A 15,578-nucleotide genomic window follows, 5' to 3' on the forward strand; every position below is an offset into this window, starting at 1 on the left:
AACATCAAACATTTTAGTTTATGATTATTTGGGCATTTAAAATATTTTATAGCATTTAAATGCCCAAATGCAAATACTATATGATTTAATTCAGTGACCCCATATTGTCCTAGAAAAGTGTGCACCATTTTTGTCAGAGGTTCTAGACCAAGGAAAAGATGATGACCATTTTAGAAGGGCATTTTGGGTTCATTGAAAATTTTAGTAAACCCTAGTTGGTTTAAGGGGGTGCTGGGGGTTCTGTCATCCCCATTTCAACTTTCTGTAAAAAGTAAACATGATGCATCACCAAAGGTTAGCACTAGTGCATAGCCAGAAGCTAGGGATGTTACACTCCGTAAGGCCGAAGAGCAAGTTCAACTAGTCAGAGAGCGTTTGAAGGCCGCCAAGTCAAGGTAGAAAAGCTATGCCGACACTCGTCACTGACAAGTGAGCTTCCACGTTGGAGACCATGCTTACCTATGAGTCAGTCCTCTCAAGGGGACTAAGCATTTCCACGTTAAGGGAAAGCTCGCACTAAAGTTTATTGGCCCCTTCAAGATCTGTTCTAGATGAGGAGAAGTTGCTTACCAGTTGGAACTTCCACCTGAACCATCCAATGTGCATAACATGTTCCACGTGTCACAACTCCGGAAGTATCTCCAAGTTCCAGACAAGCCTGATCTCTACAAGGACATCGATCACGAAGCCATTGATCTTCAGCCTGATCTGACCTACCGTGACAAGCTCATCTGCATATTGGATGAAGCAGAATGACGCACTCGAAGCCGCACCATCAAGTACCTCAAGGTCCAATGGAGCAACCACACTGAAGCGGAAGCAACCTCGGAACGTGAATACTACCTTAGATCCAAGTTTCCAGATCTCGTTAAAGCCTAGTTTAGGAATCTCGGGGACGAGATTCTTGTAAGGGGGGTAGGTCTGTCACACCCTGTGTTTTGTAACATGTTATTTGCATTAATAAAGCCTGAAAATTTGGACAAACAAAAACGTTTGCATTATTTGGCTTTTAATTTGAGTTGGATTTCGCTCTGTTGTTTCAAGTGCTCTTTAAGGTCAACATAGCTCCACCTCCTAAACTTCAAACCCTTGCTCCAAACTTTTAACCCAATGATCATGCCATGTGTACAGTACAGTATAGAATTTTCTTACAAAAATAATTTGGCCAAAAAGTATTTTCTAAATTTAGTTTTCCAAAAAACACTGAATTGAGAATTGCACTGCAAGTACTGTTGGATTTCGGGTTCCGCAAACCCTTGATAGGTTCGAACTCTGGGGTGCATGCGGAGATCTCAACCTACCCAGCCTGCCTACTCGTAGTTCTCAAAGCAAGCGCGTCTAAAAGCACAAGTGCTCCCTAGGTGGTTTTGGTAATTAATTTCAACATATCTCTTGTTGAACTAACACTTTTATCTAGTATACTTCAGACAAGTTCAATATTGGAGTGGCATGGACTAACGGATGTGGGAACTCCTTCAAGATGCTAAGGACAAAGGATTGGCTAAAGCTTCATGCTCAAGACTCTTCATTTTACATTTTAGTGATCCAAGATCACATTGAGTCTATAGGAAAAGCCAATACTATCAAGAAGGGATGAGGTGTTGCTTAATGAGTTTCTTTCTCCACAGTGCTTAGTGATATGCTCCAAAAACCCTCAACTACTTTCCCACTTCCACTCATATGACCTAAACCTAAAGCCAAAATCGGTCACACTGATTCTTTCTATCCGGCGCCACCGAGTTCAGATGTCATAGCCACTGCCACAAACCCTAGGCAAATCGGTCTTACCGATAGGGATCTCGGTCTCACCGAGATGGGATTGTAATCTCTCTATGTATGTCCATCATCATTACGTTATGCCCTAACCCTAACCATATCGGTCGTACCGAGTTGCATGTCGGTCCCACTGAAAATCCTAACGGTCACATGATTTCCTAAATCGGTCCGACCGAGTTTCTCAATTCGGTCCCACCGAGATTAGTAAGTTGTGTGTAACGGTTAGATTTTATGTGGAGGCTATATATACCCCTCCACCCACTCTTCATTCGTGGAGAGAGCCACCAGAACATGCCTACAATTCCAACATACATTTTCTGAGAGAGAACCACCTACTCATGTGTTGAGACCAAGATATTCCATTCCTACCATATGAATCTTGATCTCTAGCCTTCCCCAAGTTGCTTTCCACTCAAATCTTCTTTCCATCAAATCCAAATCCTGTGAGCGAGAGTTGAGTGTTGGGGAGACTATCATTTGAAGCACAAGAGCAAGGAGTTCATCATCAACGCACCATTTGTTACTTCTTGGAGAGTGGTGTCTCCTAGATTGGCTAGGTGTCACTTGGGAGCCTCTGACAAGATTGTGGAGTTGAACCAAGGAGTTTGTAAGGGCAAGGAGATCGCCTACTTCGTGAAGATCTACTGCTAGTGAGGCAAGTCCTTCGTGGGCGACGGCCATGGTGGGATAGACAAGGTTGCTTCTTCGTGGACCCTTCTTGGGTGGAGCCCTCCATGGACTCGCGCAGTCGTTACCCTTCATGGGTTGAAGTCTCCATCAACGTGGATGTATGATAGCACCACCTATAGAAACCACGCCAAAAACATCCGTGTCTCCAATTGCGTTTGAATCCTCCAAAACCCTTCCCTTTACATTCTTGCAAGTTGCATGCTTTACTTTCCGCTGCTCATATACTCTTTGCATGCTTGCTTGCTATATGTTGTGAATGTTAAACTTGTGCCTAAACTCCACTTAAACTTAAAGAAGCTAAAAAACTGCAACTTTGGTACTTAGTGTCTAATCACCCCCCCTCTAGACACCTCTTCTCAAGGTCCTACAAGTGGTATCAGAGCATTGGTCTCCATTGCCTTGGTTTAATCACCATTGGAGGAAGATGGATGAGTCTACTATGGGGAGTCTTAGACATAGAGTGCCTATTCTTGATGGAGAGTATTTTCATGAGTGGAAAAATGAGATGCTTGTAATTTTCAATCAATATAATTTGAACAAGTACATTGCTAGCCCTTGTGCACCTCATGTTGATCCTATGCATCCTACTCTTGATGAGTCTATTGACATGATTAGGAATGTTAGAACTGTTAATCTTATCACTAGAGGCTTGCCTAGAAACTTGGTTGGAAAACTGCCTACTTTTGAGTGTGCCTACACTATATGGAAATTTCTTGAGGAACGATTTCCTGATTATTCTTTGAAAAATCTTGATGAAATTCTTCAGAAGTCTATTGCTTTGAGTAAGATGAATACTAGTGATCCTATGTTTGGTGATCGTCTATTTGAACTTACAAACCTTATGCGTGCCAAAGGAAATGTTGGAATTATTAGCGATATCATTTCCGAAGCTACTAGAATTCATAGAGGTGATTATTGTCAAACTCATACTAATGAATCACCCTCTCTAGGATTTGATCCACCACATGACGATGTTGAACATGGATACTATGATGAGGATGATGATAGTGACTTCGATCTTGACGATGCAATGAGACATTTTGGTCTTATGGCAAATCTTCGGGGATATATGGCAGGAGGAAAGGAATGGGTTCTTGATAGTGGATGTACCGATCACATGACCGGAGATAAAGACATGTTTCGCGAGCTTGCTGAAAATGATAGTCCTCGAAAGTATGTCACTTTCGATGACAACTCAAAGGGTAAGGTGGTTGGCTTCGGTAAGGTGGCCATCTCACATGATAGCTCCATTCAGAATGTTATGCTCATTGAATCTCTTGGCTACAACTTACTTTCAGTATCTAGACTTGCTGATTTCGGTTTCAATGTCCTATTTACTGAAGTAGATTGCCAAGTGTTTCGTCGAGACAATCATAAAATGGTCTTTACCGGTATATGTAGAGGTGATCTATACATAGTTGATTTCACTAAAAAGGCTCAACCTAAAACTTGCTTCATTGCTAAATCCTCAAAAGGTTGGTTATGGCATAGACGACTAGGTCACGTTGGCATGAGAAACCTTGACAAGCTTATTAAAGGAAATCATATCCTTGGTATTAACAATGTCATATTTGATAAGGATAGACTTTGCAGCGCTTGTCAAGCAGGTAAACAGGTTGGAGGAAGGCATCCCGTAAAGAACATCATGACCACAAGGAGGCCACTCGAGCTACTTCACATGGATCTTTTTGGTCCCAACTCTTACAAGAGTCTCAGAGGAAATTCCTTTGGTCTAGTTATAGTTGATGACTTTTCAAGATTTATGTGGGTGTTCTTTCTCGATGATAAATCGCAGGTCCAAAAGATCTTCAAAAACTTCGCTAGAATGGCCCAAAACCAATTTCTAGTGAAGATCAAGAAGGTTCGCCGTGACAACGGAATGGAGTTCAAGAACGCAAATGTGGACACCTTTCTTGACGAAGAAGGGATTTCACACGAGTTCTCAGCTATGTACACACCTCAACAAAATGGAGTTGTTGAGAGGAAGAACCGGACGCTCATCGAAATGGCGAGAACGATGCTTGATGAGTACAAGACACCTAAGCACTTTTGGGCAAAAGCGGTTGAGACAACTTGTCATGCAACAAATCGCTTGTATCTTCACAAGCTACTCGGCAAGACGGCATACGAGCTCCTCACCTGTTACAAACCCCAAGTTGGATACTTTCGAGTATTCGGCTCAAAGTGCTACATTCTAGATAAGCATCGTCGTTCTAAATTTGCTCCTAAGTCTCATGAAGGTTTCCTACTAGGTTATGGCTCAAACTCTCACACTTACCGTGTCTACAACAATTTCACCCGAAAGGTTGAAGAGACGGTAGATGTGAAGTTTGATGAATCTAATGGCTCGCAAGTAGAGCAATTGCCAATTGATGTAGGAGACAAAGATCCTTCGGAAGCAATCCAAGACTTGTCTATTGGCAAGGTCCGTCCAACGGAGGTGAAGGAGAGTACCTCGTCCGTCCAAGTGGAAGCTTCTACTTCACGACAAGGTGAACCAAGAGTTGATACGGAAGCATCCACAAGTGGGACACACCAACATGAAGAAAACGAGGAAGTGCATCAAGATGAACATCAACAACGTCCTTCTCCACCACGACAAGAGTACGACAACGTCAACAATGAAGAAGGCCAAGAAGAAGAACAAGATGAAGAAGAAGTTCAACCAAGATCCAAGCAAAAGCTTTCACAAGTTCGAGCAAGAATTGCTAAAGACCATCCCGTCGAGCAAATCTACAATGATATTCAAACCGGGAGAATCACTCGCTCTAAAACTCGTTTAGCTAACTTTTGTGAAAACTATTCTTTCATCTCAAGCATTGAACCTATGAAGGTCGAAGAAGCATTGGAAGATCCGGATTGGATAAATGCTATGCATGAAGAGCTACACAACTTTGAGAGGAACCAAGTTTGGACATTGGTTGAGAAGCCCGACAACAACCACAACATCATCGGTACCAAATGGGTGTTTCGTAACAAGCAAGATGAAGATGGACAAGTAGTTTGCAACAAAGCACGTCTCGTCGCCCAAAGCTACACACAAGTCGAAGGTATGGACTATGGTGAGACTTATGCTCCCGTTGCTAGACTTGAGTCCATTCGCATCTTACTTGCCTATGCTAATCACCATGATATCACCTTGTACCAAATGGACATTAAAAGTGCTTTTCTAAATGGTGAAATAGAGGAGGAAGTTTATGTTAAACAACCTCCCGGCTTTATCAATCCTAAGAAACCGAATCATGTTTACAAACTTCGCGAAGCTCTTTATGGTCTTAAACAAGCTCCTAGAGCGTGGTATAAATGCTTGACCAAGTTCCTTATTGAAAAAGGCTTTGAAATTAGGAAAATTTATTCTACTCTTTTTACTAAAAGGATTAATGGAGAACTCTTTGTATGCCAAATTTATGTTGATGATATTATATTTGGTTCAACTAACCCTCATTTTAGTGAAAAGTTTGGGAAGCTAATGTCGGAGAAGTTTGAGATGTCTATGATGAGTGAACTCAAATTCTTTCTTGGGTTGCAAATCAAGCAAACTAAGGAAGGTACTTTTGTTTCTCAAACAAAGTACACCAAGGACTTATTCAAGAAGTTCAATATGCAAGAATGCAAAGGTATGACTACACCCATGCCTACTAGTGGACATCTTGATTTGACCAAAGATGGTGAACCGGTTGATCAAAAGGTTTATCGCTCTATGATTGGTTCATTGTTATATCTATGTGCTTCACGTCCTGATATTATGCTAAGTGTGTGCATGTGTGCACGATATCAAGCTGCTCCTAAAGAATGTCATCTTAAGGCCATGAAAAGGATAGTGAGATACTTAATCCATACACCAAATTTTGGCATTTGGTATCCCAAGAGGGCCTCTTTCGATCTTGTTGTCTACTCCGACTTGGACTATGCCGGAGACAAGGTTGATAGAAAGTCCACTTCAGGTACTTGTCAATTTCTTGGTAGATCTCTTGTGTCTTGGTCCTCCAAGAAACAAAACTCGGTATCCTTATCCACTGCCGGAGCGGAATACATTGCCGCTGGTTCATGTTGTGCTCAGTTACTTTGGATGACCCAAACTCTTAAAGATTATGGGATATATGTGAAACATGTTCCATTTCTTTGTGACAATGAAAGTGCTATCAAAATTGGTCATAATCATGTGCAACATTCTCGAACTAAGCATATTGAAGTTCGTCATCATTTCATTCGAGATCATGTTGCTAAGGGTGACATTGATCTTAAGCATGTTCGCACCGAAAAGCAATTAGCGGATATATTCACTAAACCTCTTGATGAGAAAGTGTTTTGCAGGTTGAGAGGAGAATGGAACATCATTGATGCTTCAAACTTGGAGTAGAAACTCCATTGGATACATGCAAGACATGAGCTTATGACTAATCCTTGATATTTCTCTTATGATGAAAATCTTATATCTTGGACATATTTGCATCTTGCATATTATCTAACCCATGTAGGTACTTGGTTGAATCAAATTCCATGAGATTGTAACCTACTCATATCTTGAGCAATCTCTACATCACCAAGTCTCGATACAAAGGTGGTTGAAGACAAGGAATCACGAAACCATTCAAACATATCCTTTGACAAATTCTATGTTGAGCTTCATGATTGTCATTTTTGGATACACAAGTGCTCTTCCTTGCAAGAACTAACCCATGTAGGTAGATGGACTCAAATTCGAAGTGGTGCTCCCAACTCTTGATGAGCTACATCAACCTTGAGCAACCCACACAAGTTCAACTACATGATCAACACCACCAACCAAGGTATGTTATTCCATCTTAGAGAAGCTTTACTCCGATTCATGAGCTAAAGCAACTCGACAAGATGTGAATACATCAAGATTCTTAAATGAAAAATGGTAATCCCATTTTGAGCTTAAACGATGAGTATGACCTATGATCAAGTGATCTCACTTGACTCCTAAGTCAATATACTCTAACATAGGTGACTTTGTCGCCGACCATCTCTAGATGAAGTTCTTTTGTGTTCTTTTCTGTGTTTTTGCATTTGTCTCATGCATATTTGTTTCCCCTTTCAAAAAAAACTGCATCTAATTTTGTTCTTTTCTATTTGTTCAGCATTTTCTGCATCCAATTCATTGCATATCATTTAGTAAATTCCTTGCAAATCTTTGTGAGATCCTACTAGTCTAGTGAGCTGAGGTGACAATTGTTTTCTCTGTGATGAACTCGGTTCCACCGATTAGTTATTTTAGGTCCAACCGAATTCTTTCGGTACAACCGACGCATACCACTCGGTGCCACCGACTTCACAACAGGAAAAACAGTTTGCCACTTATTCTGCAATTCTTATGATCCAGCTCCACTCAATGAATCTTGTCCTCTACAAGCATCACATTTTTATCATTTGTCTTGTGCTGTGACTCAAGGACCAAACCCATTCGACAGATTCCCAAAAAAAACCTTCTTGAAAATTGATGTCAAAGGGGGAGAGAGAGATCACATCAATGCTTACCATTTAGAGAGAGATCACATCAGAGAATATATCACCTCCTCAGGGGGAGAAAGAGATCTCCAGGGGGAGAGAATACTCAAGTAGAAAGTATTTCTCAAGGATCCCAGATGCTTGGTGTTCAAGAGGAGAGATGCCACATGTCTTACTGAGGGGAAATACATGTTCATATGTGCTTATTTGCATTAGTTTGCATTAGCTCTGTTCATTCATATCTTTCAGCTCTGATTTTCCGTTCCCTATCTTCTCCCAGTATCCCATGCTTGATTCAAGGGGAGCAAGACATCTAAGGGAAAGAAATCATTTAAATTCATTGCATGTCTTTACTCTTGGGGACATGTCTAATCCAATGTGGTACTTAGTACTCACTCTCTACATGTCATCCCAGTCTTGGTACTCTTGTGGTTTCTTCTGTTTGCTCTGGCTAGTAGATGTACTTGTGTTATCTAACCTTGTTTATGCAGGTTCATTCCATCCTAAGCCAACTCAAGACTACAAGGTAAGTATATGCATCACAATCATGTGTATGAGGAATTCTTGCTGATGTACATACTGTTTGCAAGAAGGACTCATGAGCATGAAGGTATTTTCTCTAATATTCTTTGCTCTGATGCATATGGCCAAGATACATGTAACTCATTGCCTACTCTATCATTGTTATGCTCTCATATGCTTCTATATTCCATTTTCACATGTTTGCATACATGTAGGGGAGCCTATGCTTGTTACATGTCTTTCCAAAGCTTTACTTGCTATTCTTTATATCATTATCTAAAGCTTTGATATATGTTGTCATCAATTACCAAAAAGGGGGAGATTGAAAGCACAAGTGCTCCCTAGGTGGTTTTGATAATTAATGTCAACATATCTCTTGTTGGACTAACACTTTTATCTAGTATATTTCAGACAAGTTCAACAATGGAGTGGCATGGACTAAAGGATGTGGGAACTCCTTCAAGATGCTAAGGACAAAGGATTGGCTAAAGCTTCAAGCTCAAGACTCTTCATTTTACATTTTAGTGATCCAAGATCACATTGAGTGTATAGGAAAAGCCAATACTATCAAGAAGGGATGAGGTGTTTCTTAATGAGTTTCTTGCTCCACAGTGCTTAGTGATATGCTCCAAAAACCCTCAATTACTTTCCCACTTCCACTCATATGACCTAAACCTAAAGCCAAAATCGGTCACACCGATTCTTTCTATCCGGCGGCACCGAGTTCAGATGTCATAGCCACTGCCACAAACCCTAGGCAAATCGGTCTTACCGATAGGGATCTCGGTCTCACCGAGATCGGATTGTAATCTCTCTGTGTATGTCCATCATCAAAATCGGTCTCACCGAGTTTGAGCAATCGGTACTACCGAGATTACAATGCAAACTTCCTGGTTGACTCATTACCAAAATCGGTCCCACCGAGTTTGAGTAATCGGTCAAACCGAGTTTGCCTGACCAACTCTCTGGTTAGCTAATTACCAAAATCGGTCTCACCGAGTTTGTGTAATCGGTCTCACCGAGATTATGTTATGCCCTAACCCTAACCATATCAGTCCTACCGAGTTGCATTTCGGTCCCACCAAAAATCCTAACAGTCACTAGGTTTACTAAATCGGTCTGACCGAGTTTGTTGATTCGGTCCCACCGAGATTGGTAAATTGTGTGTAACGGTTAGATTTTGTGTGGAGGCTATATATACCCCTCCACCTCCTCTTTATTCGTGGAGAGAGCCATCAGAACAAACCTACACTTCCAACTTACCAGTTCTGAGAGAGAACTACCTACTCATGTGTTGAGGCCAAGATATTCCATTCCTGCCATATGAATCTTGATCTCTAGCCTTCCCCAAGTTGCTTTCCACTCAAATCTTCTTCCCACCAGATCCAAATCCTATGAGAGAGAGTTGAGTGTTGGGGAGACTATCATTTGAAGCACAAGAGCAAGGAGTTCATCATCAACACACCATTTGTTACTTCTTGGAGAGTGGTGTCTCCTAGATTGGCTAGGTGTCACTTGGGAGCCTCCGACAAGATTGTGGAGTTGAACCAAGGAGTTTGTAAGGGCAAGGAGATCGCCTACTTCGTGAAGATCTACCGCTAGTGAGGCAAGTCCTTCGTGGGCGACGGCCATGGTGGGATAGACAAGGTTGCTTCTTCGTGGACCCTTCTTGGGTGGAGCCCTCCATGGACTCGCGCAGCCGTTACCCTTCGTGGGTTGAAGTCTCCATCAACGTGGATGTATGATAGCACCACCTATCGGAACCACGCCAAAAACATCCGTGTCTCCAATTGCGTTTGAATCCTCCAAAACCCTTCCCTTTACATTCTTGCAAGTTGCATGCTTTACTTTCCGCTGCTCATATACTCTTTGCATGTTTGCTTGCTATATGTTGTGAATGTTAAACTTGTGCCTAAACTCCACTTAAACTTAAAGAAGCTAAAAACTGCAACTTTGGTACTTCGTGTCTAATCACCCCCCCTCTAGACACCTCTTCTCAAGGTCCTACAGCGTCGAGCTCAAAGGGACATAGAGACACAATAGTTTATCTTGGTTCGGCCACCTTGCGGTGTAATACCCTACTCCAGCGTTTTGGTGGATTGCCTCGAGGGGCTAAGGATGAACTAGTACAGTGGACGAACAAGCCTCAGGAGGTGAGGTGTTCTTGAGCTCGGGTGAGCTGGTGACGTGGTCGAGTGAGAATGGATTCGATCCCTGTTCTACTCTTTCCCTCTAGATTCGACACCCTTCTATGTTGGTGGCTAAGTCCTATTTATAGTGGCATTGGTCCTCTTCCCAAATGTTGGTGGGAAGGGATCCCACAACTGATGGATTTGAAGGGGGCAGGAAGTACATCCTATACTGACTAAAGTGGTCTTCGCATGCGAAAAGCCTCTGGTCGTGATGCTGCGGTGGGCTCGGCGATGACCTCCGTCCTGCCGTCCTGGCGGCCTTGGTCTTGTTGCACCAGAATGAAAACCTTTGGCTGATTCCTCGAGACTCCGCGCCTGCAGCTTGCCTCCTTTGCACCAAAGAGGAAACTGGTACTCTGCGCCCGCTAGCGCCCGCCTGGCCTTGGTCGTCATGGCTCACGTCAGCTGAGCCCGTGAGGTGCACCTTGCATAGAAGTCTCCGCTCCTCGGGAGCCAGCCTGAGGAGGCCAATCCCCTTAGAGGTCTTGGCATCGTCCGCCTCGCGAGGCTTGGCCCCTCACGAGGGTCTTGAGTTTGTTGATGCTGAAGCCAGGCCGTACCAAGCCATCGATGGAGCCATGCAGTGGACCGGAGGCAGGTAAGTCTGGGTACCCCTGTATCCAGAATGCCGACAGTAGCCCCCGGGCCCAAGGCACGCTTGGACTTGGCTTGTAGGCGAAGCCAAAGGGCAAGTGTTGAGCGCCGCAGTCCCTAATCGCCTGCGGCCTTGAACGACCCATGGCGATTGATGGGACATGGGCGCCTTCACTTTCCCAGGCTGCCTCGGCAACCGCTTGACTGGACGAGTCAATGCTGCATGCAGAAGATCATCATTACGTGAGGTCGTGGAGGCCGGCGGTTGGACTCCCTTAGGCTATAAATGAGTGGAGGGGAAGAGCCCCCTTGCTCATCTCTTCTTCCGTCTTGCTGCTTGTCCCCTTTTCCTTCTCCATCTTGCTGCTGATTCCATGGCACCGACGAGGAGGTTCTCGGCTGCTGAGAAGGGGAAGGCCTCCAAGGAGGGTCTAGCTTCTCCGCCTTCCAAGAGGGGCCACGGTCGTCCCCACAGGAACCCTGCGACCCCGACGGTGGCCCCTAGGGGGCGCGGGCACGCATCTCCAAGGACTAACATCTCTCTTGGCACTCTTGGTGTTACTTCTTCTCGCGACGAGGGCCCCTGGCTCCGGGGCAGCCCCCACGACGAGGGAAGACGCTCCATGGCTGTGCGCTCCTTGACCATGCTTCTCCTCGCTATACGTGCTCCCGGAGTTTGTGGTGTGGTCGAAGATGCATGCCAGCACCTCGCTCCGGCTTTCGTGCTTCTTCTCCAGCAAGCTTCCATCCTTGGGGCTCGACGCCTCTGGCTGCAGGGTGATGGCTGTTGCAGTAGGGCCTCATGGGTGGGGACTGAGGTCACCACCACGGGCAGCATGGTCCTGACCTGTGGCTGGAAAACGTTCGCCCGCACGCGAGGCCTGAGTGGAAGGTGCACCCTCCACTTCAAGTACGACGGCCTGACGACTCTCTTCGTGAGGGTGTTCAAGGAGGACGGCCGCCGCGTGGGGTGCTTCCTAGAAGACAGCAGCGACGACGAGCTTGGCCTTGATGACGTCCGCTCCTCCTCCCACAGCGGCAGCTCTTCCTCGTATGAGAGCTCAAGCAGCGGTGGCTAGGACCAGCCTCCACACCGTCGAGCTCGGATCGAGGGCGGCGGTGGGTCGTCTTGCTGCCACGCCCCGGTGAAGTTGGAGGGAAGCCCGACCTAAGCTTGGGGCCGCTGAACTTGGACTCGAGACCTGCCGCGGACTCGGGCCGCTTGCGGTGAACTAGTGGAGCGTCGGGGACACCTTGAGGTGCTGCTTGAGGATGCGGCGCTGGTACTGGATCCGCACGCCCTTAGGCCACTTCTGTTAATCTTTCCTTTCTTCTGCAATTTGAAAAAAGTAGGGTGCCCCACTGGGGTGTGTAATGAACTATGGCAGTTATGCCCCTTTTATGCAACGCTTATTATCTTAATGCTATGCCATGATGTCTGTACTTTGGGTAGGCAAGGGTAGGATAACTTAGCTTGACGTGTTTGCGGTGGCTTCCCACCTCACGAGGGCAAGGCCCTTGGCATCTGGCGAAGCCCCCATTCCTAGCAACTCAGGAGACGCTTGAGGCCTCAGGAGGTGTTGTAGATCCGTTGCAGAGCTGCTTAGAGAAAAAGGAAGCATGTCTAGCACCTCATTCCTCTTTACACGAGACTCCTGTCATAGGTTAGCTGTGGCATAATGCACCGTGTCACGCTGCCCGAGGGGCACAGACATGAGGAGGTGCTGGTGCCCGTGAGCTTGATCGAGGGCTCCTTGCGAGGATAAAGCCGAAGCACTGGGGCAATGGGGTTCGGCGCGGTGTGCTCATGTGAGGGTAGGCCCATGCGAACACACCTGCCTAGCCCCCACACATGAGGCGCGCAAGGAAGAGCAACGGGCAACTGCCACACCTTCCTGGCCCAGGCTGAGAACAAACGAAACAAGAGGAGAAACATCCAACTTGGCAAACCAAAGGACGAAAGCACCAACTCCACTAAAACTACTAAAATATTGCAAGCAACTTCGGAAAGCAAATGAACAGCCGCGTCCGCACCTAGTCTAGTCTTCTCACTAGCGCGGAGCTAAGTGCTGCCACTATGATGTGGGAGGGAGCCCCCGTGAGGCCCCAGGGCGGCTCTCAGGAGACTCCGGGGCGTGTACAACCCCACTCATTATTACGTGAGAGTGTCACAAGGGGAGACCTTCATAGACCAGAGCCTTGATTCATGGGTAGAACTTCCGGATGTGCTGGATGTTCCAGGCATTCTGGATGGGGACCCTGTCCTGTGTCTCCAGGCACGCGGCGCCAGGCCTGGAGACACGGGCAATCCTAAACGGTCCCTCCCACATGGGAGAGAGCTTGTGCAGCCCCTCCCTAGAGAGCACCAACCTCAGGACGAGGTCGGCCACCTCCAACGTCCTGGAGCAGACACTGCGGCAGTGGTACCGCCACAATGGCTACTGATACCTTGCCGCTCGGAGCGAGGCTTGACAGCGGCATTCCTCCCCCATCACAAGATCCATCCCCAGCATGGCGTCCTGACGTGCCTCGTCAAACTCTAGGACCCGCGTGGAGCGATGCTTAACCTCGTGTTGGAGAACCCCTTCAGCTCCGTAGACGAGGAAGAATGGCGTCTCTCCCGTTGGCTTGGTCGCGGTGGTTCGGATGGACCACATCGTGGACTGGAGTTCATCGATCCAGCCCCTGCCACAGGCCTCGAGCTTCTTCTTGAAGGTCCTTGCCTTCAGGCCCCTCGGGACCTTGGCGTTGGCGCGCTGAGCGTAGTCGTTGTTCTTGGGGTGTGCCATTGAGGCGTAGCATATCAGCGTTCCAAGGTTAGCACAGTATGTTTTGAAAATGTTGCTAACTGCGAGCCGTTGTTGGTAATGATGCAGTTAGGGACCCCAAACCGGCTCACGAAGCCCTTGATGAACTTGAAGGTTGATCCAGCTGGGATGGTGCGGACGGCTTCTACTCCGCCCATTTGGTGAACTTGTCGATGGTGACATAAAGGTAGCGGTAGACCCCTGGCGCACGGGGAAATGGCCCCAAGATATCCAGCCCCCAGACCGCAAACGGCCATGTGAGCGGGATAGTCTGGAGGCCTTGCGCGGGCTGGTAGATTTGCTTGGCGTGGAAATGGCATGCTTCGCAGGAGCGCACCAGCTCAGCGGCGTCGTTGAGTGCAGTGGGCCAATAGGACCCATTGCAGAACGCCTTGCCCACGAGGGTGTGTGATGAAGAGTGGTTCTCGCAATCCCCACCATGTATGTCTGCCAACAGCTCAAGCCCCTGCTCCCTGGAGACACATCGTAGAGAAACGTCATTGGGCCTCTTGTGGTATAACTCACCTCACGGATGTAGTATGCGGTGGCCTGACGAGCCGCGCGCTCAGCATCCTCCTCCTTCTCCGGCAGGGTCCCCTGAAGTTGGTACGTGCTACGTCTTCAGCTTCCATTGGTTTTGCTTGAAGAGGAAAGGGTGATGCAGCAATAGTAGCTTAAGTATTTCCCTCAGTTTTTGAGAACCAAGGTATCAATCCAGTAGGAGCCTCCTCAAAAGTCCCACGCACCTACACAAATGAACAAAGAACTCGCAACCAACACAATAAAGGGGTTGTCAATCCCTTCACGACCACTTGTGAAAGTGAGATCTGATAGAGATATTATGATAAGATAAATATATTTTTGGTATTATATAATATAGATGCAAAAAGTAAATATGCAAATAAAAGCAGATTGAAAGCTTATATGATAAAAGATAGACCCGGGGGCCATAGGTTTCACTAGTAGCTTCTCTCAAGATAGCATAAGTATTACGGTGGGTGAATAAATTACTGTCGAGCAATTGATAGAAAAGCAATTAATTATGAGATTATCTAGGCATGATCATGTATATAGGCATCACGTCAGCAACAAGTAGACCGACTCCTGCCTGCATCTACTACTATTACTCCACACATCGACCGACTCCTGCCTGCATCTAGAGTATTAAGTTCATAAAGAATAGAGTAACACATTAAGCAAGATGTCATGATGTAGAGGGATAAACTCATGCAATATGATATAAACCCCATCTTTTTATCCTCGATGGCAACAATACAATACGTGGCTTACAACCCTTTCTGTCACTGGGTAAGGACACCACAAGATTGAACCCAAAGCTAAGCACTTCTCCCATGGCAAGAAAGATCAATCTAGCAGGCCAAACCAAACTGATAATTCAAAGAGACTTGCAAAGATAACTCAACCATACATAAAAGAATTCAGAGAAGATTCAAATATTTCTCATAGATAAACTTGATCATAAACCCACAATTCATTGGATCACGACAAACACACCACAAAAAGA

The sequence above is a fragment of the Triticum aestivum genome, chromosome 7B, assembly GCF_018294505.1.
Source record: "Triticum aestivum cultivar Chinese Spring chromosome 7B, IWGSC CS RefSeq v2.1, whole genome shotgun sequence".
Taxonomy (NCBI): domain Eukaryota; kingdom Viridiplantae; phylum Streptophyta; class Magnoliopsida; order Poales; family Poaceae; genus Triticum; species Triticum aestivum.